Source organism: Natrix helvetica (genome assembly GCF_964273705.1).
Source record: "Natrix helvetica genome assembly, chromosome: 1".
NCBI lineage: Eukaryota > Metazoa > Chordata > Lepidosauria > Squamata > Natricidae > Natrix > Natrix helvetica.
The window spans coordinates 289,364,664-289,386,283 of NC_138548.1; the positions used below are offsets into that span (position 1 = coordinate 289,364,664).

The 21,620-nt window shown below is 36.3% G+C and overlaps 1 protein-coding gene across 2 annotated transcripts in view; it reads left to right on the plus strand.

The window, feature by feature from the left end:
• SGCD (sarcoglycan delta) overlaps window positions 1–21,620 on the plus strand; it is a 439,725-nt gene that overhangs the window by 332,896 nt on the left and 85,209 nt on the right. The window lies entirely within an intron of this gene.

The following is a 21,620-nucleotide window of genomic DNA, read 5'->3' on the forward strand; positions in this document are numbered from 1 at the left end:
TCTCTGGTTCCCTAGAAGATCTTCACAAAGAAACACCAGAAGCGATCGCCTAGACAGCTAAATTGAACATCCAGTTATGAGGCCATTGCCATATCCCCTTAGAAGTTTTGTATATAATTACATGGATTGTGTACATATGTTTATTTCTCTGGAAATACTTTGCAAAAGTGGAAGAAGACTCCTCTCAGTTCTCAGAGATTTCCCTTGGACTGATCATCTTGGGAAGAGTCTATATCACTCCAAAACAGAGTGAAGCTCTTATAAACAAGAATATTGTCCTATTGTCTCACAAAAGAGACATTAAGTAGGTGCTTCTTGTCTTTGAAGCTTTTGCTTTCGCTTCCAATTGTCTCACAAAAGAGACATTAAGTAGGTGAAGCTTGTCTTTGAAGCTTTCGCACCCCCCTTCAAAGTCTGTGGGCAAAATACAAAATTGGGAATTTAAAGATTGCTGTAATCTGATTTACAAACAAGATACCTACCAGCTGACATGAACCATCCAAACAGTCTTCTACTCTAGTTGTGGCAGAGAACTTCCAGATTATATGTGTAGCAGCAATTTTCACTGTTGTAAACATATTTTATATCCCATAACAATAAAGCCTATGAACCATAAATGTTAGTGTGACTTGCTTGCTCTTATACTTTACATTTTGTTACAATTAGAGGCTTCTGCTGCAGTACCCGAAAGTCAGTCTGCTAAATTATTAACAGATTTTCTTTGCATGCCAATTGAAATGACTGAACTTTTACATTGTCATTGAGCTATAACAGAGATTATCTAATTCCTTGCGTACTACAAATTTGCAAAGCAGTATATTCACTACAGTATATCTTCTCGTTCTTTTTTTTTCAGATGTACTAACATTATAATATGTACAATTCTCCAGGCACACGCTTGGGAATTCCCCAATCAGGAAAATCACTGAATACTCAGCCTCCACTGTATGAATCTACTAATGAATAGCTCAAAAACCCTTACGGCAATTTGCCTAGAGTTGATCAGCATTCACTATTTTGAATTTTCGTTTATTGATATCCATTGTTGACTAGTCTACATATTGTGATCTTCTATAAAAGAATCTTCTGTGTGTCTCCCCCATGATGATCTTTGAAAGGGAATACAAAGAAAGATAAAACCTGCTAAAATATTAAAGCTTTGGTTCTTCATTTTGTGTATTTGTTTTGGTTGAAGATTAAAAATAAAGATTTGTAAGCTTACATATAATAACATGTTTTGTTTTGCATATTATTTCTCATCTGTTGTTGCACTGATTGGATTGGAAGAGGTCATTTAGGTCACTGAGTTCAACGTGCATTCAGTGCAAAAACCAAAACCATCCATAAAAGGTTGCCATTCAGCTTCCTCTTATACATATCCATGAGTTACCTTGGCAAATTGCTATTACATCCTTTCTCATTCTTTTCAAGATGATGCATTCCAAGATCCTTGTCTGGAGTGCTCTGAGGTTGCATAAAGATGCTTTAACTTACTGTCAAACATATCTTAATTTCTGAAAAAGGGCTCGCGACTGAAGCATTATCAGTAACTGCGACTGAAGCATTATCAGTAACTACTTTGATTCTGATTCATTGTGTCATATATTAGTTAATGCTCAAGTGAACGTATGTTGTCTCACTTATATCTCACATTGAAAATAAAGACAAGATTAAAAAGAAATCTCAACAGGTCTTCCTCCTCCTCATCCTCTACTGTTAGCAAGAGGAAAAGGAAGAGCAGAATAACAACAGCCATCATGAAGCAAGCCCTTCCTATTTTCTGCACAGAAAATTGGGAGTTTTGATTTAAGTCGGGGAGATTAATTAGGTGTCTTAACAGATGACACCTGACTAGATCATCACCAGAGTTCTGCTTTTACTTTGTAGCATATCACCACCCCAAAGAGAGTGGTAAAAGGCAATTACAGTGAGTTGGAGAACAGGCAGGATAGTGGTCTGTTTCTAGTATAAGTACTTGTTCTCTTTTCTTTTAATACTTTCATCTTATCTTTGGCATGGTCACTTTATGCCTATTGCTATGTTGTCATTGTTGTTTCATATAATGACACAATTCATTGTTGCATTCATGAGATGAATTAGACATAAAGTTATAATGTTGTATTTTCTTTTAATGGACAGTATTTTCTTGCTTGTTTGATTCGTTGTCAGTTTTAAGGACTCATCATTACTGGGATCAGAAAAAATAGTAAGCAAAAATGTGTCAATTTCTCCTACTTGGTGGTCTTTGGGAAGCTTTCTTTCTCTCCTTCCCTGCCTCTCTCCCTCCCTATCGCTTGTTCATATGGATGCCATTCTTACAAACAGTTACTCTAAATGGCAAATAAAAGACTAAAACAAGCAAAAAACACCAAACTAATACATTTTATTAAAGTAAACATCTAGAGACTATTGTCAGAAAATATGCCTAAGGTATATAAAAAAAATCACAATCAGTGACAAAATAGCAACTAAACAAAACTTTTGTTGCCTAACATCTTGGCCCAATTATCAAGGGACCATCAAAACACAACTTCTGCATAGTTTGAAAAGAATACATTTAAAATAACTTTTGTGGTGAAGTTTCCTAAAAGTGACATCAGTACAAAAAGGCCTATATCTCATTTAAACAATCAATCTGGGCCATTTGAAATGCTGGAAGTGTTTCAAAGATAAAATAGTGAGTTAAAGCAAGGGCCTTTTCAAATGAGAAAGGCAAGATCATGTCTTTTGTTTCTGAAAACAGAATCAGATAATACCTTTTAAAGATGTCAGAAGCCATAACTATAACAGTCAAAATATCGTAGTATGCACATTCAGATTAATAGATACTCCTAATAAAAGCATTTTGCATTGTCTTCATATGTATCTGCATATCCTTCTCTAATGACCTTTGACAACACTCACATCACAGTCTATTACATCTGCATACTTAATGATAGAATTGTAGTTAAGTATACAATTTTCTTAAGTTTTCTTCTTCCTAAATCATACATGTTGTAAATAAAGTTTGATTGTTTTAAGTGCAAGTCAAATAAAGATAAGTAATGTTCAGAGGCTAACTGTAGGAAATCACTAGTCATCCAAGCATCAACAGCAAGCACCTAAGGAGAGGCCTTGAAAAATAAAATAATCTTTCACCTGTACAGGTTGCTGGGAAAGACTTTATCATTACCAGCCTATTTATATAAAATATATGTTTGACAAATTTGTTACTGAGCTGAAATCAGTGTGACTTATATTCCTTACAGCTTCTAATTTGAGAAAACCTTAGTCTTCATAAATCTGACACTATATTTCATCAATTCCTTGATCAACCATTACTTGATAGGAAAAAACCCTGCAATAAAAATCTGGTTTGATCCTGATGTAATCATGGTGGTTGTTACTTCATTCTCATAAAGGCCATTGAGCAGCCAAACTCTCTTGCTATAATTTCTCATTTTCTCTCTAATTAAGCAGGCTTCAAAAACAACCTTATTCTGAATGGTGTGGAAGAACATTTCTTATATATTAGCCATCAGAAAGAGATATATTAGACTAAATCTGATTTCTTTCAGTCCTCTTCTAGTTCTTGGCCCAAGTTCAAAACATAGTAAGAAGTTTCAGTTAATTAAATGAACATATTTTATGGTTATAGCCTGTAATATTTAAAAATCAAATATAATTATTTGAATAAGTTTATTTCACATCGTTGCAGATTACTACTTAATCCATACCACTGAATTCTGGAAAAATGCAACTTGTCCCACACAGAGCATTAAAGCAACCCAACTGAGAGATGACTAAATTATTGTGAGCAGGGTCAGTTGATGCAGAAATGGGTGAAATGGACATACATGGTCATCAAGAGGTGCAATTAGTACCCTCTCAGTGTTGTAACCAAGTCTGAAGATCAACTGAAAGATATCCACTTTCTCCAGGTTCTTCTGGAGCTTCAAGTAGACCCCTTCTCAACAACCTTCTGTAAAAAAAAAGATATCTAATTAGTCATGGATCTTACTGATCTCGGAATTGGTAATAAAATTGGTGTCAAACTTATGTCATCATGTTGTCATCACATGACATACTGTGACTTTTCCCCCCTTCGCTAAAATGAGGGTGAGCATGGCCAGCACATGATGCATCTGACCTGCAGCCCATGAGTTTGACACCCCTACTTTAACCTGTATCACTCTATTTTTAAAAAATGACTGGCAGAATTGACAACCACAACCAAGGAACTAGTGAATAGACCAATTCCTTGGAAACTTTCCAGATAAAGACATGGTGGAGATCTCCCACATGTGCTCCAGACAGCTACTCTCCATGTGAAGACTACAGGACAGTTTTTCTTGGCTTAAGTGCCAGGAAACAATGAAATTAGTCATATTGCTCACAACTGCAGTGACTATTAAGACACTAAGTTCACAAACATCACTTTCTAATTACTTTTGAAAGAGCTCATTAACTATTTCTAAGCTATTAGAGATGCTTGAACTAGCAAGTTTGAAAATGATGGGTAAATCTGTCTTTAAACCTGAATGAAAGAAAATGTTAATCATAAACTTAATAATTTAAAGAATTTGAAATGAATAGCAAAAAAAAACCCCAAAATAGATTTTGATCCTAGAAAGTTATAAATGGACTGTTTCCAGATAAAATTGGAATGTTGAAGCTACAATAAAATTTTATAATTAATTATAAAGCATAAAAAGTGTTTATGTGGGAAATAAGATCCTGTTTTGGTTTTTACAAAATATAACATAGATAAAGAATTTCATGATTTTAAAAACTGTATGTTGATGGGACTAACAGGAAAGATATTTGAAAGATGACGCAAAACATTCTAACAATAAAAATACGAAAGGAGACTTCTTAATAACGGAATTAGAAAATTGTAGCCATTAAATCAACAATATCAATAGTGATGTCCTTCTATGAAGAAACTACTGTATATTCAAAAGATATCTAAAATAAATATCAATTTTTATTTGCAAGGTAGAGATAGTATCGAAAATGGATTTTGCAACTGAAAGGCTACTAGAGTGATTGAAAAAGGGATGCTTCACAAAAGAAATTATCTGAGATTTTAAAATTTAAAAGGGAAATACAAATGACAACTAAGAGAGTGACCTGGATAATTTTTTTCTACAGGATTTGCAAAAGAGGCTTGTTAAAATTTGAAGAACACTCTATGATAGGATAAAAAGAAATAAATAGAAATCAAATCTTACAGCAATTTTTGAAAGAACTGTTAGAAGTAAAAGGAAGGAATATATATATAATATTGGTTTATTTCATAAACATTAAAGCAGATATGTTGATATTTCTGGAAATTCTTTATGGACTTTCTGATGAGACCAGGATTGAAAAGAGATGTTTTATGGATTTGTTTACAGATAAGAGATGGCATATGGGATGAAAAGATAAATGTTGTAATGGGTTATTATATTTAAAGCCCTACATTGATTAGGATCAAGTTATTTGTGAGACTGCCTTCCCCCAAGAATTTTTGACTGCTGTATATGCTCCCACATGGAGGACATACTGAAGATTCCCTCTTTAAGTATTAACATTTCATAAAAAGGATTCCTTTCTGCTCTATCCCTCTGATACACAACAGGTCCAACTCTGTTCACCTCTAGAAAAGTCAATAATTCCTAGCTTTTGTCCCAGAAATTTGTGTCCTGTTAAGTGGTGTCCTCTTTTAACTGTATTTATTGTTGTGCTTTGCTATCATCTTATATTTTACATATTGTATGGTTCTTTTGGTTAGTTTTTCTTTTAAACATTTTTTTCATTTTCATAACAAATAACCACATATATTCTATTACATAACCAACATTCTATTATATTGTTAAATGTTTACATTGATTTGTCTTACCATCAACCCCCAAAAACGATTATTGGCTCTTCTGCTCTCCATGCACCATATTTACCCATATTTTTCAGAGTATAAGATGCACCGGAGAGGCACTCATTTTTTGAAGAGGCATTTTTTACAAAAGTACGTAGGTAGATAGAGGGATAGAGAGGGAGAGTAAGAGAGAAATACAATAGGTAGTGAGGGAGAGAGAGAGAGTAGGTAGGTAGGTAGGTAGGTAGGTAGGTAGGTAGGTAGGTAGGTAGGTAAAGGGATAGATAGAGAGGGAGAGAGAGAAGTACAGTAGGTAGGTAGGGGAGGAGAGAGTGTGTAGATAGGTAGGTAGGTAGGTAGATGGATAGTGAGAGAGAGAGAGAGAGAGAGAGAAATACTGTAGATAGGTAGGGAGAGAGAGAGAGAGTAGGTAGGTTGGTAGGTAGAGGGATAGAGAGAAAAAAATAAAGAGAAATACAGTAGATAGGTAGGGGGAGAGAGAGTAGGTAGGTAGGTATATAGGTAGATAGAGGGGGAGAGAGGGGGGAAATACAGTAGGTAGAGAGAGAGAGAGAGTAGGTAGGTAGGTAGGTAAATGTTTCCAGGTGTATTTATCCATGTGCTGGAGAAGGAAATCGCTGACAACCTGTAGCACCTTACTTTCTTTCTGCCAAAATCTCGTTCTGTCCATCGATATTATTTATACTCTCAAGGTTCTTTGCCTTTTCCAAATTCTGATTTATGTCGGTTGGTTAATTAGATCTTCTTACCAGGCTTTTCATCCTATCTCCTACACACTCCTCCTCGATGCTTTGGCCAGAAGCCAGCAGCTTCTTGTGCAGCCATGCTGCCTCTCCCGACACCGATTCAGAGGGCAAATCTCTGACCTACGAGGGACCTGTTGCACTCCCTTGGGGTGTGATTAGATGCTGCCCCTTCTTCACCCCCCCTCCCCACACAGGGAGGTTCTGATCCAAAAGGATCTTGGCATTGGTTTGTCAGACAGAGTTCATGTGAGGCTCTTCTGAGCCCACACCTCTCCCGTCTGGCTAGCTGAGGAACTTCCGGTCGAACGCTTTTGGTTAGTTTTTCTGTTGTTTGCCATACTATTTGAGTTGGGTGGCCCTATAAATCAATTATATAAATCAGTAATAACAATCTGTTGAGAATAAAAGCTGGAGATATAGAACCTTCAGATCTTTAAATATTGTTCAATTATACTACAATTCCCAACAGTTCTCATTATTGGCTATGCTAGTCAAGATTGCAAGCTTGTTCAGTAATTCTGCAATAAAACCTATTCCCTGGCCAATTCTTTCTTAAATTTAGATGGAATGCCTTCTATAGTTTGTTCTAGTTATCATGAAGCATGCTGGCTTGGGTAGATGCAAGTTATAAAAATAGGGAGAGTGATGAATGAAACTGAAGTTCCAAAGAAAACTATAATCTTTGCACATTGGATATTACATTTATATTCTTTCTACAAACATTTCTCTGAAATACACTTACTTGTATTGAACAATTGATCTATGATTCCTTCTCTCTTTGGTAATAATCCTTTATTATTCTGTTTCAGATTAGTGCACCTAATATTGAATGGCTCAAAAACAAATGTTCTTTTCTAAATCATTTGCTCCCAGAGATGTTTGCTGCATTGTCCGTATCTTCAGAAATCAAAGAACAGCAATTTGGCACCATATAATGCAAAATCAAAACAATATTGTATGTATACAGGTTGAAAAGAAAGTCCCAGCTTCCTGCATGTGAATTTAACCAATATTTTCTCATATGTTTATCAAGTACCATCTGACTGTAACCTTACTGGGGCTTATTGGCTTTTCAGTGCTGTTCTAAGCAAGCCAGTGCCTTCTGGATGAGTTGAGTGACAAATCTCAGTATTACAATCAGCAACTGGACCAAACTGACTATTAATGCTGGGAGGTATAAGACAACCCATGAGGAATGCACAAACATCAGGAAGACTGTTCTGTAACTGTTAGGCTAAATTATCTCCCTGCAAACTGCAGTTCTCTTATTTCCAGTCTCAGCATCTTTTTCTTAAAAATTGTTCATGCTTGCTGGAAAATATTCTTTGCTGCCTGGAGCTATCTTACCTCCCTATCTCCAAATGACTCCAGGCTCCATGGTTGTGCTCCAGTCTCATAATTGGTTTGCTAGTTCTTTAACTGTGTTAATTTCACTGAGATTAGAAGTTAGAAATGGACCTAAGTTACTCCTATTTAGGCTGATTGAAGTATTACAATTGATTGGGAGAAAAACCTTGGAGACTTTCTTAAGTATTCAGTGGACCACTCAAATCAGCTTGAGTACAGTTGTCCCACATAGGCAGCGTTCTTCATGCTTGTCTTTTAATATAATCTCAATGATCCCTGGCAAAAAAAAATAACAGTCTGTTCAGCTGACAAGATCCTACAGTCTCTCTTTTTAGCTATGCAGAATGTCCATTATAACTAGAGATTGGGGAACATGTTTTATGCACAGATGATAGCAGTAAGATATAAAACCTAATTAGATCTGGATAAAATTTGGAGACATGAGCTTGCATATCATTCCCACTCTTCACAAATCCCTTTTGGAAATGCATTTGTATGTGAGCTTATTCTGTTGTAAATTCATACAGCCTACAGGAGTCAGCCTATCTTATTTCTGTTCAAATCTTTTGAGCCAAATAATGCCAAAAAATTCAAATTTGGGTCATCATAAACGCATTTCTGTTTGTGGTAATGGTTTATTTGATCTTTTTGGGGGGGAGGGTTGATAATTTTTAGGATGCTGAATGAATGTAGTACGTGCATCCTTTTCAAATGATATGATTAAATAGCAGCATTACTGGCTTCTTAGAAATGGGCACTTTCAAAGATGAAAAAGTTAAATGCATGTCATATTTAGATAGCCTGCAATTTTGTTTCGGTTGAGAATAGAATAGAATAGAATAGAATAGAACAGAACAGAACAGAACAGAACAGAACAGAATAGATTCTTTATGGGCCATGTGTGATTAGACACACAAGGAATTTGTCTCCGGTACATAAGCTCAGTGTACAAATAAATCTACCTTGATTACCTGCCTTCATGTACATAGATTTTCTCCAGAACAATCTTTCCCAACCTGGTCCTTCAGGACTTCCAATAATGTGCCCACTGCTGCTGTTATTGGGTGCATCTACTATGCTGCTGGTCATCCTCTCTCTATCCTTCCACTTTTTCCAGCATTATAGCCTTTTCCATTATGTTTGCATAATATGGTCAGAATATGATCATTTGAGTCTGGTTATTATCTCCTTGAATGAGAACTCTGGTTAATTTGTTCTGTGATCCATTTGTTTATTTTCTTTATCCATGCAATCTTCTTCAAAACCAAAGTTCAAAAACAACAGCGCTCTTTCTTTATCCTGCTTCTTCAACGCCCAATTTTCATTGTTATAGAATGACACAAAGACAATTATTGAAGTTTTTATCTTTGTGGGTTATAGACTCATCCTGACACTTGATTTTTTTTTCCTAAGGCCTTCATTGCTACTCTACCAAATCGTAGTCTGTGGTTGAATGCCAGTTCCATGACTATTAATAGTTGATCCCAAAATACTATTTTGAAACTATCATTTCAAAAATTTCACTGTTGATTCTATGACTGATTATTATACCATTTGATATAATGATCTTTATATTTAACGTCTTTATATTTGACCTTCATCCTTTCTTTCACTATATTTACTGACTTTCTTTACTACAGCCTGCACATCAGTTGGATTTTGAACTATCCGAATGGTGACATCAAGCTTGAGGAGAGGTTATAAATGTTTCTTTCTCCAGTTTTAGATCATCATTATCTTCTTCCAGTCCAGCTTTCCTCAATATACTGTACAGGCAGCATACAGACTGAATAAATAAGGGAAGAGTATACAGCCTTGCCACATTCCTTTGCCAGTCTGGAGCCACCTGTTCTGTTCAGTCTATAGCTTCTTGAACTAAGTACAAGCTTCATGGGAAGACACCAAATGTTCTGGGATGTTATCTAAGCATGTTCTACAGCTTGGCATGATCAGCACAATCAAAGGCCTTTCTGTAATCAGTGAAGATATACTAACTTCTTTTTACCTTTCCTTCCCTCCCCGCCTCTCCCCTCCCCTTCCTTTTCTTTCTCAATTATTCAGCATATGACAACAATTATGACTTGCTCCTCAGTCTTTTCTTAAGCCAGCTTGAACACTTGAACATCTGTCATTTCTCTTTTCACATTGGGTTCTGATCTGTATTGGATCCAAAGCACAATTTTGCTAGCATGTGAAATTAAGGAAATAATACAATAATTTGTGCACTTTATTCATCACCTTTCTTTGACATTGTTATGTAGGTTGACCTCTTCCAGTCTGTGGGTCACTGAATCATTCTTTAGATTTCTGACATAGTTTGGTTAGAACTGTGGACTCTAAATCATTCAACATGATGCTATAATTTTCTCTCAAGGGAAAAGGTAAATGAATGTAAGTTTCTTGTTAATTCCAAGGAGAATAACCTCTCAATATTTCAATGAGGGCAAAGGGTAATCGGAACTTTGATCATGCGTTTACTATATGTAGTAGACAGGGTAAATGTCCTTGGGAGACAGGGGGAGGAGATGCTGCTTAGGAAACAATCAAACAAGAGAGGTAGGAGCCCACAGTGGCCTAACAGTCAGAGAAAGAAACTTAGGAAAGACCCACCTAATTGTTCAGATGATTAAAAGTGATGGCAGGAGATTTATACCTTCAGACTTGCAAGATTGTGTTAACACGGGTTTACAACAAAGTAGAATTACCTCATTTAGCTATGTTTCCTGTCTGTTTTACCTGGAAGGGGTGACAGTTCAGGCCAACAGATTTTTGGCCTGGTGGGAGAGGTAAACAACTTGCTATACAAATATTGTTGGATTACCATTTGAGCTACATACTGCTATCCTTAACCAAACCCATATGTAAAGTTTCAGAGTTTGCTCCCTGCAGGTAATTTTTTCTGAGTGATGAACAGTCAATTCTTCATTCTTGGGAGGTGAGGAATGCCACTGGGAAGATATGTTCATTGCCTCTTGCAAGCTAAAGCCTTAAACTGCTGATTTGGTTGTTATCTAAGGGAAGAGTTATTTGAGGAATTTTTAAAAATTGGAGGCATTTGAAAATAATGCTGGTACAGCATGTAAAATGGAGTAGTGCATTATAGACAGCTTTATAGAAGGTCATAGAAATGTAGATATTGCAAATCAAAACTGTTACCATGTCCTTCCAGATCAGTACTGTACCATTGAAGAAAAATACCGAGTAACATTTTAACTCTGTTTTTAAGAAAGAAACAGTGGATTTTAGCAAAATCTTTATAAATGGATGTGGGATATAGTGTGCTCATTTTAATGTATCCCATTATTCCTTCCATCCTAATCATAGGCTGTACTTATTATTATTCTTTAAAACCTATATATTTTGACATCCCCTCCCCATGGTTTAGCTATATGAACATCATACCTAAATGCTCCAAAATGTAAAGTCAAAAACCTAACAAATATGTGAATAAATAAAAACAAATATATTCAACTAACACTCTGTGTTTGTGATTGCATTAAGATTAATTTAAACTTGGTATTCTGTGTTGATTGTCACATTGTTTTCTGTTAAAATTCTGGTTTCCTACATTGGTTAAACCTAAAACATTGTTCTAGCAGTATGGCACGACTTAAAGCAATTTTCATTACCTGATTTCAGTTACTCTAAAAGTCTAGAAGGCCACTAGATGACAGAGAAAAAAAGTTTTCTCTTATCTCTTTGCTGTTATTTAATGGTTCTCCGAATTCCATAGCTCAAATCTGGCAACTTTAGTTTCCTTCTATTTGACTGATATTCTCTTGAATTTATATTCTTTTCAAATGTATTCTTTTCTTTAACAAAACAAACCCAATACATTTTCTTCATTGTTAATTAATATACCTTTTGGTTAATTTTGTAACAGACCAATACATTTTAAAAAGCATCTTTGTTCCTTCTGTCAAATTCAGGATAATTTGTGCTCACTTCGCCTTTGAATTGCTCCATTTAAATTGCTGCATGATGGTCTTTAATCAGCTTCTTAAAAATAAAAATAAAAAGGAAGATTGAATTATTATGAATTTGTAGGCAAACATACAACATATAAAAATCGCTTTCCTCTTTTCTATATTTTTTCTATGAATTATATCAAAGAATTATATCAGTGTAAAATATCTAATAAATGTTAAGAAGAATGACCCTTTGTTACCTAGCCTTCCATTTCTAAACACAATGATTTTACTTTTTCTTGGAAGTGAAGCAAACAAAGACATTAAGTGGTACTTACTATATTGAGCCTAATAACCATCAATCAATATCTTTTCTTCATATTTGTAAAATGTTTGGTTGAGTGGCTCATCCATTGTTAAGGAAAAGCCCACATTGTACTGCTAGATTTGCTCCACCTTTCAGATATTGTTTTCTTCAATGCATCTAATGTGTTTTAATGAACTGAGTGCCTGGAACAGTTAATACAGATACATGTCCAACCACACAATGTTACAATGAAATCCTAGTGGGAAGCCTTAATGAGAGGCTGGTACAAAAGCTAAAGAGAAATATGATTTTTAGAATTGTATTGCAACCTTCCAGGTTCCATTGAAGAGGTCAGATTCATGAAAAATTCTGCTGAATACAGAGTGGAATGAGCAAAAAAATGAGTGGATTTCTTCTACTAGAAATATGGGGCAAAAGATGAAGAGACAAAACTTGGTTGGATATGAGTGGGGAAAAAATGTGCATTGCATTCTGTTTCTAAGTGAGAAAGTTGTGGTTGTCCTTTTAGAAATGTGTGTTTGTGTAAGTGAGTGTGTTTGTGTGTTTAGTAGGAGATGGAGATTTTTCTTCTATGGAATGAATTAAGCCCCTTTCACAAAGAAAGCAAAATTACCATGTGTGAAAAAGATGTTTTGTTTGGCCGAGATGAAATTTGCCTTAGTGAAATAAATGTTCTCTTAGAACAGAAAATGGTCAATTAAATAATTCTTTAGTATTTTGGAGATTTGCTTTTTGTTTCTTGTTTGTTTATTTTGTTTTGCTTTTGTATTCAGTTTCTTCAGCAAGTTATTACGTTTCATTAGTTTATCTGATTTACTATTAATGCGGAAGGCAAAATTGTCAACAATAAAGCAGTATTTCAATCTACACTCAAATAAATGAAAGGCTATAAACAATTTACTATCATTAAAATAAGATTCTTCCAATATAAAAAGAAAAGGAAATCCAATAGTAGAGAATATCTGTAGCTCGGGGTTCAACTGCAGAGTCTTGGTGCTCTCTGAACTTGGTTCTTTGCTTTCAAACATTTCTTTACCTGACTAGGTAACTTCATCACTGCTAGTAAGTATGGGAATTGCTCCCCGTTTATATACAGTATCTTGCCTGCCAATGTTTGTAGGGTTGTGGTTTTCTCCTTGGTAGTTCCTTGATAAGGTTATTGTTTTCTGCAAATTACCAGATTATTACATATATATTCAAAACCATCTCAGAAACTGCCAACAGACTATCACAATCACATTCACAATGGCGTCATCATAATAATTAACTACAGTGCTCCAAAAAATCTTAAGTACACAAAAGGCCCAATAGCCAAAGAAGAAAAAACAGGAGTCATACACAATATACAATGTAAGGACTGTAACAGCCACTTTGTAGGACAGACATACCAATCTGCATGCATGAACACCAACTAGGAGTCAGAAATTCTTTATCTCACAATTTACGGGCAAACTCAACCATAGTTTCAACTGGAAAACTGAGATTCCTAGACAAGTTAAATCCAGAATTGCTAGACAATTCCTGGAAGTTTAGTATTTAGACAAATCACCCATCAATAGACACTTAAATCATGTTTGCACACCATTCAAAAAAAGTCAATAAAAAACAAAAAAGGGAACAATAAGAAGACATTGTGTCCAGCAGTCTATATTCAGATAAGCAGGGATAAATACCAGACAAACAACCAGAAGGAAAACAATATCTCCACCAGCTCTGCAAAGGATCTGGCAGATATATTAACAGGCATCAAACACCATACTCACTAACACTGATATTACTTAGTCTGATCATAAAATGTCTGCAAGTATACATCCAAGTTCAGAGAATATCAAGGACTCCACATGAATTATTTTTCCTAATTTAAATGTACAAAACATTCTGGTTCTGAGTCTGAGGCTAATGTATTTGCCTTCTAAAAAAAAACTATAGTTTAGACTGTCCACATCTATCCCAGCTGTCATATTGTGGGTACATTGTAGCCCTTTTGTGAAAGTATTGTTGGGAGGAAAATCTATCTGGTTCAGTTCCAAGCCGGGAGAAAGGCATTGGAGACAACATGGAAGCTGATTGGAAAAATGGTTTATTGAACAGAGCCACAGTTCTTGGTCAGCTGAACCAATGGTTTAATGAATGGATGGATCTTTATAGATTTTTATGACTTTGAAGTTTGAGCTGTTCTGGAGGTGATGCAATGAAAGGGCTTGTGTTCTGAAAATGTGTTGGGCAATTCCTATTGTGGCTAATGGTTTTCATCCTGTGTTGGATCTTGGGTGAGGGGCTGCTTCTTATCCTATCACTCTGCTTTTGTTAGCTGTCAAACTTTGCTGCAAGCAGTTTCAAAATATCCTGTCTTGAATGGATTTCTGCCTGCAGTATTTGCTTAGCTTATGAATAGAGATCGAGATAATTGTCTACTCTTTCAATAAGCTCTTTATCTCTTAAGTGCTGGCATCTACTGTGGGCTATTAAGAAAGATTTGGCGGCTGTTTTTTGCCTCTAAAAACATGTTTCTCTATTTCTCCTTTAGGGAAATATAATATTCTGCCTTTTTTAATATTTCCCAAAATTGGGGTTGGGGGTGGGGTCTTCCAACAGTATGAACAGTTAAAATCCATGAACAAGGTTCGGGCCTGTTGTTGCACTATAGTACAAGAATCCTTCTCTGTGCCACTTCATCTTGCTCAAGGACCTGCTGTGTTTGTGTTTCTCGGATACCATACCTTTACTAGCACAATGTGTGTGTTTGTTAAGTGTTATGTAAAACTTCCAGGGTACAGGAAATCCTGTGGTTTTTCAGATGCTGCATTTCAAGCATGCAATTATATCTGAATCATTCTGCAATTACCATATTTTTTGGGAGAATGAGACATACCGGAGTATAAGATGCACCAAGGTTTTGAAGAGGCGGGGCTTCAGGAGGCAAAAAATGCTGTATTTGGTGTGTAGGACGCACCCAGATTTTCAGCCTCTTTTTTGAGGAAAAAAGGTGCATGTTATACTCCGAAAAATACGGTAATATTGTGTTTTGCAGCCATGGACTCCTTGTTCTGAAGTTCAAAACAATTTCTATGAAAAGAATTGTCTAGCTGTTTCTAGTTTGAATTTTTTTTTCAATTTTTATTCCTGATATAAGTATGGAACCTATTTCATGTTCAAACCACATCATTAATTCTTTTTCACCTGAATTTTAGGAAAGCCATAGTCTCTTCTTTGCTACCCAAGAGAAAATTCAGTTCTCTGATATGGCTAGTTTTGTTCATAAGCTGTCCATGATTGCATTTGTTTATCACAAGAGAGAGGGAGGGAAAAGCCTAGAAAAAAATCCATATAGTGTTTGCAAACAGTCAGTTGTTGCTGAGGTGCTAAAAACAAATGTTGCACTCTTATGAAGGTGATAATGATGTATCAACAACAATATCTTTACCCCATGAAAGTTAAAAGGCTACAAAAATATTGTAGGGATCAGAATTCAATCATGCTTTTATTTGATGTAAACATACTGGGATAATTGATTGAGACATCATGCTGAGACAAAGTTCTGGTTCACACACTTCTTGAATGCTATGTGATTCACCCCTGAAAATACCAGTGGAATGAACCAGACATACTACCAGCTGTTGAGATGTTCACAATCATTATTATTGTACAAATAGGCACTCTTCCAAATACAGCAGGGCTCCATACAGTAAGAACATACAGTATCCGTCCTGTTATGAGCAACCATTTTTTGCAATCAGTTGCAGTCGATGTTGGGGAAGAATTCTCATTGCTTTATCTTGAAAACTGGGTGCCACAAGTAAATATGAAAGACTCTCTATCTCAAAATAAAACATTGCAAGGTTTGGCACAAGGCATTGGATACTAATGTCTCGTAACACAGTACCAGCCTTGCTTGTTAGCTTGTTTTAGCCTCTAATCATATGAATTATGGAAATTAAGTGGCAGCATGAAAAATCTCTTAGAGACTGTTGCAACTATTACTCTTTCATCAGACAAACTAAGCCTTCTGAAAACCACAAGACGCAAAGGTCTGAATGTGTAAACTAACTATCTTTAAAAGGGTAAGAATTAAATATTTCAAAACGCATCTTGGCTCCTCTACAGAATAGTTATTTTTAAACAACATGTTCCCGTTTTATGTAAATCAGTAATAAAAAGTTCTTTTTAGTAAGGGAGACTGAAAAGTTCATTGACTTTTCCAAAACAGCTCATCTAATTGAAGCAGATGAGCAGTACTGGTCAGAATGGTTTCTAAACAGGAATCTTTCAAAACGGAAAACAGAACAAAAAACAAAAGTAAAAGAAAACCACAGAAATCTCTCAGTATCAGAGGGTTTAAAATCAAAAGTTGCCATGCATAAAATATTTTTTTTTCATTGAGAAGACAGTTATGAGATATTAGAATTGTCAGAGTTTGTTCTGTGTTTATACATCACTCTAAATGGGGCATGTGGGAACAAATACCAATTCTATTTGTATAGGGCTACCATGTTTTCACTGGGAAGATTCAAGTGGTCATTGGATGGTAGCAAAGAGATATAGTTGAAGAGTTTGGTGAGCCCTTGTCTAGAATATTAAAATGTTATTTATGAGTAGTTACTTTTTTTCCTTCCAAGTTTGTTTTGACTGAACAAGTTCATGCCATTTTAGGGGCAACATTTTTAGGAGTGGTTTGCCATTGCCTTTCTTCCATGGGCTTTTAAAAATCACCCAGGTAGCTGTACACCTAAGGGAGGGCAAGAACACGTGGTCTCCAGTTTCTAGATTTAATCACGGTTTATGCCAAACCGTCTTTTATCTGTTCTTCATCAACATACTGTTCTTATAATTATACTGAAGGCAGAATTTTTTTTGTTTTGTGTTTCAATTGGCACTTGGCATTTGCAATTGTATCATCCTAGGTGTCAAAACGATTTGGACTTTGCTTAACTACCTGAGCATTAAAGAAGTGAGCAGCCCAACAAGTTCTTTTATATGGAGCCTTTCAGCCTCCAGAATCAACTGTGAACTCCTGTAAACCCTTGTCACTGTTCAGCAGCTGAGCTGTATCTGAATCTTATAAATTGTGATCTTTCTGTTTGAGATGTGGGTGGACATTTTTTAATTGTCTTACTCAAATCCTGGCTTTTTTAAGTCAAGCTAGCTCCATTCCATCTCCTTTAGCTATAGACTTCATGCCAAAGTAATATAATTTCACAGGTTTTAAATGCAACAAACAGTGCAGTTTGGCAGCTTTGAGATGTGGATGGAGTAGGAATAGGAAAAAAAATTCCCACCCTTTTATGATGATCGTAGTGAATAATTTTGGATCAGAGTGATGATGGTAGTTTTTATATTATTATCACCAGCAATTTGTTGTCATAACCCTTGACTAACAAACTAACTTAAGGAAGCAATTCTTCTATTTTATGGGGAAGTCATGTCTTCAGTTACGATGCTTGCTTACAAAAGGCACTAAGCTGGAGTGGGCCAAGAGCTATTTGGAGCAGGGCTGCACTTTGCTGTGTGAAATAATGTTCTTTGCTGCTGTGGGGAAGCAGTAGAGAAGATTTTGTACATTGGGCTGTACCCTGATATCATCTACATGTGATTTTGAGCAGTCAACATTGCTGTTATTAAGTGAGAATCATGGATTGTTAAGTGAGGACCTCCTTGCAATTTTCTGCTGACTTCCAACAAGCAAAATCAATGGAGAAGTGGGCAGAAAGTTATAGGTCCAGCTGACCAGTGAATAAGTAAATGCACCACTCAAGAACAGCCAGCTAGATGTGCACAGCCAAAAGCGGGAAGAGGGTGCTGCAGGCAGGCATGCACACTGAAGTAGGAGGTCCCTGGGATCTTGTACTCTGTAGCCAGGCTTCTCAGGGGGAAAAAGCGCTAAAAGTGGGAATGACTTAAAGGACTGACTTGTGACTTCTCTTGGTGGCTTCCATGTTGAGTTTGCTTGTGAGAAGACATCAGGGAAGGTTGGAGATCACATGACAACGGGTCCCTGGAACTGTTATAAGTGTGAACCAGTTGCCAAGTGCCCAGATCATGATCCCATGCTGAAACAGCTGAACTTTGAGAATCAGTGGTAACACTTGTTTAGAGCCATTGTCATTTCAAACCATCATTAACCAAGGACTATCTGTAATTCATAGTCCAGAATAAATTCAACCAGAAGGATGACAAGTCAAGTCATGTTACCTGCCCCCCCACACACAGATGAAATATGATGTTTATATTCTCAACTTTGTCTTTCCACTTGGTTTGAAAAGCAAAAGCTAGGTTGCATTTAGCAGAACAAATATATGCCTAATTATATTCTTTAACATGAGCACCTCTAAATTAAAAATGTCTCAATCAGAAAGCAAGTACTACGTGCATAGAAGAACTATAGAAATGCAGATTCATTGATTCAGAGATACTCACATGCTTCCATTAATTCAGAGATACTCACATGCTTCAATGCATGCAACATTTTTCATTACATGAGGGTATTGCTACCAAACAGTTTATGTTCTGAACTGTGACGATGCTGATCACTAATTGAACAATTCCTGGATTTAGTCATCCATCCGGCCATCAAGTCATCAAGAGCAGGAAAGATCCTGGCATCTTTGAAAGGATAACAGATACTGGCATTAGAGTTCCTATTAGGAACATGGAAAGTTGCTGCTAATTTCAACAGATGTGATATATTAAGGGGAAGCTGGAAAATATTGGAAGAGTCGACATAAACAATCAGTAAATCAATTGGCAATCTCCCACCACTATCTAGAAATCTGAATCTTTTGCTTTCCCCATCACCTCAGCCACTCACTTTCCAAAACTTTAGAAACTTTGATCCTCTAGACCGGGGATGTCAAATTCGTAGCCCATGGGCTGGATGCGTCATGCGCTGGCCACGCCCACCCCCATTTTAGGGGGAAAGATGTGATACATTGTGACACACAATGTGACTATACAAGTTTGACACCCCTGCTCTAGGCTATGTGAGACTACAGCAGCAATAGTATCCATGTGTCTAGACTGAGTCGAGCAAACATAGTTCTTTGGTCTTTTCTACATTGTTTGTTAATATGTGTAACTTTTCTAAGACCCAAGATATAACCCTGCTTTGACTGTCCTCGCATGCAGATGGATGCTTAGGACTATGTTTCTTGTTATCATGCCTATTATCAAGGCAAGTCTGTTGTGGCCAAACCCTTCCATCCTAGGCTAGAATTTGGAATAAAATCTTATGGGATGTTATTACGCATCTGTCTGACTTTATGACGATTGATCTGTTTACCGAGATGGTTCAATTTATTACCTGTATGTAACTCTCTGCAGGACAAACTGTCAAGCTCTTTTTAACCCATGTCTTTCATTATAGGTATGATCATTGAGCCCAATTTGCATCCCTTTTTTGGAAATCTTTCTTCCAGATTTTTCATATGCAAATTCATTTATCGTCCACCAACCCCCTGAAGACAGATAGGGAGACAGAGAGAACCAACACAACCCTTTACCAATACTTACACTGCTATGTCTTGTATCAACAGGTCAATTGGTTAGACTTGGTGCCCAGAATTTGCTTATAACAACCCTTTGCATGCCACAATTTATCCAGATGGTTTATAGCTGTAATCTGTACCATTAATCTTCCAAGGTGCCCTCATTTGCAGTTTCTCAGATGAGAATACATCCACCTTCCTAAAGGAAAAACAAGCAGCACAACTCCTTCTCAAGGAGCAGCTGGATCTTGCCACAGTGGCTCATAAATATATGACAGATGGCCATAGACAAGAGTGCTTAAGTATTGCTGTGAGGCTTCAACTACGTTTTTGCCATTTTTATGCCCTTCAAGGAAGTTAGTTTCAAAATTTATCAGCCCCTTTTCTTTATCCACACCAATTGGTGGTCACCTTTTGTTTACAAGTGCCAACTTCAGTGAAGATCCATCTGGCCTTCCATTGATTTCTATTCTTTATTAACTGCTGTTTATTAAGAACATGTTGCTCTGTAACCCACCCGCCCCTCCATTATTCCTTCCCTTTTTTCTTGGCAGGAACAATATAAAGTAGAGTGTATTTTAGATTTTAAACAACGATGGGGCAATTTGGAATACTTAATTCACTAGATCTACCCTAATAGATTTTGGGAAATTGCAATTAGTATGCATATATCCCAAGCTGTGCATCTGCAGTAACTCTGTAAATGGAAACCCTTGAAACTGTCTTTGTCTGGTTAATGATTATTGATTCAGACTGAAATATAGTCCTTGTTCTTGTCCCCACTTTCATCATAGTCTTCTTCCTTAGACTAAAGAGTCTTCTTTCTTGTACAGGAGTCAGGCAGCCAATCCCGTTTCTTCTGCATCTTCTCAGTAGAATTTGGCCCAAAAAGTCATCTAATCCCTCTCTGGACAGGAAGGGGTGTTCACAGAATTTTCCTTTCCATTCCATGGTGAATAGGGGTAGGGAGCAGGAGAGGGGAGTTGTATGGGCATTTCTGGACAAGCCAGGGCAGGAATGGAAGAGAAAATACACATAAGCAATCTAAAGAGAATGAGCAAGTCAAATATCAAGTTATTGTAGTGTAACTTAGACCAGGTGGAGATAAACCTGTGAAGCGGTGTTCCAAATCATTCAGAAACACTGCTTTATGGATTTGCTGCTAATGGGGGCTTATGGATTTACTGTAGATGGGGATGGAAAATCCCTCTCACAGTTTTTAGGATTCTGTATCTACACCTAACTAGCTTAAAGAGATCATTCTGATAATTCTTGCTTCCTTGATCTGTGTAGAGCTTGGGAAGAGCGTGGCTGGGCTATCTTGGTAATGCAAAGATCAAGCAGTGGAAGCAGTCTCCATTTTCCACTATAAAATGTCCAGTAGGATAGTATCCAGTAGGATATTGGGATTTAAAAAAATTCGGCTAAACCGTATGAATATTTTCATTCAGTTTTGATTATTTTCATTTTTTTCCCCAATGGAGATTCAATCTGCAAGTAGCAGGGACAGTGACATAATGGAGTAACACTTGTAACCATGTCCATGCCACAATTATATCTTTTAGGTTTGAATACCACTTTGTGTTTTTAAAGATGAACTTTAAAAATAGCCAATCTGAGGCAAGTCTCTCATGATAGCAGTTAGGAATGTATGTTGGGCAAGTAGCCTAATAGACGTCCTTTAAAAAAGAAAAGTTAAAAAAATATGGTATAGGAAAATGTAACTTGAAACTATAGCAAATCAGTGTAATAGCTAGTAGTAGCATTCAACATTCCATTCAATCTCTTTTATCCTTCTATCTATTTTGATTTTTTTTAATTACCAATACCAGGCAGAACACTATTAACTATGCCTCTGACCAAACTTCAAAATGTGATTTGCTATCACATATCTATCCAAATCTATGCAAATTTCTACCACTTAAAAACAAGTTGGTCATATTGTACAGTGCT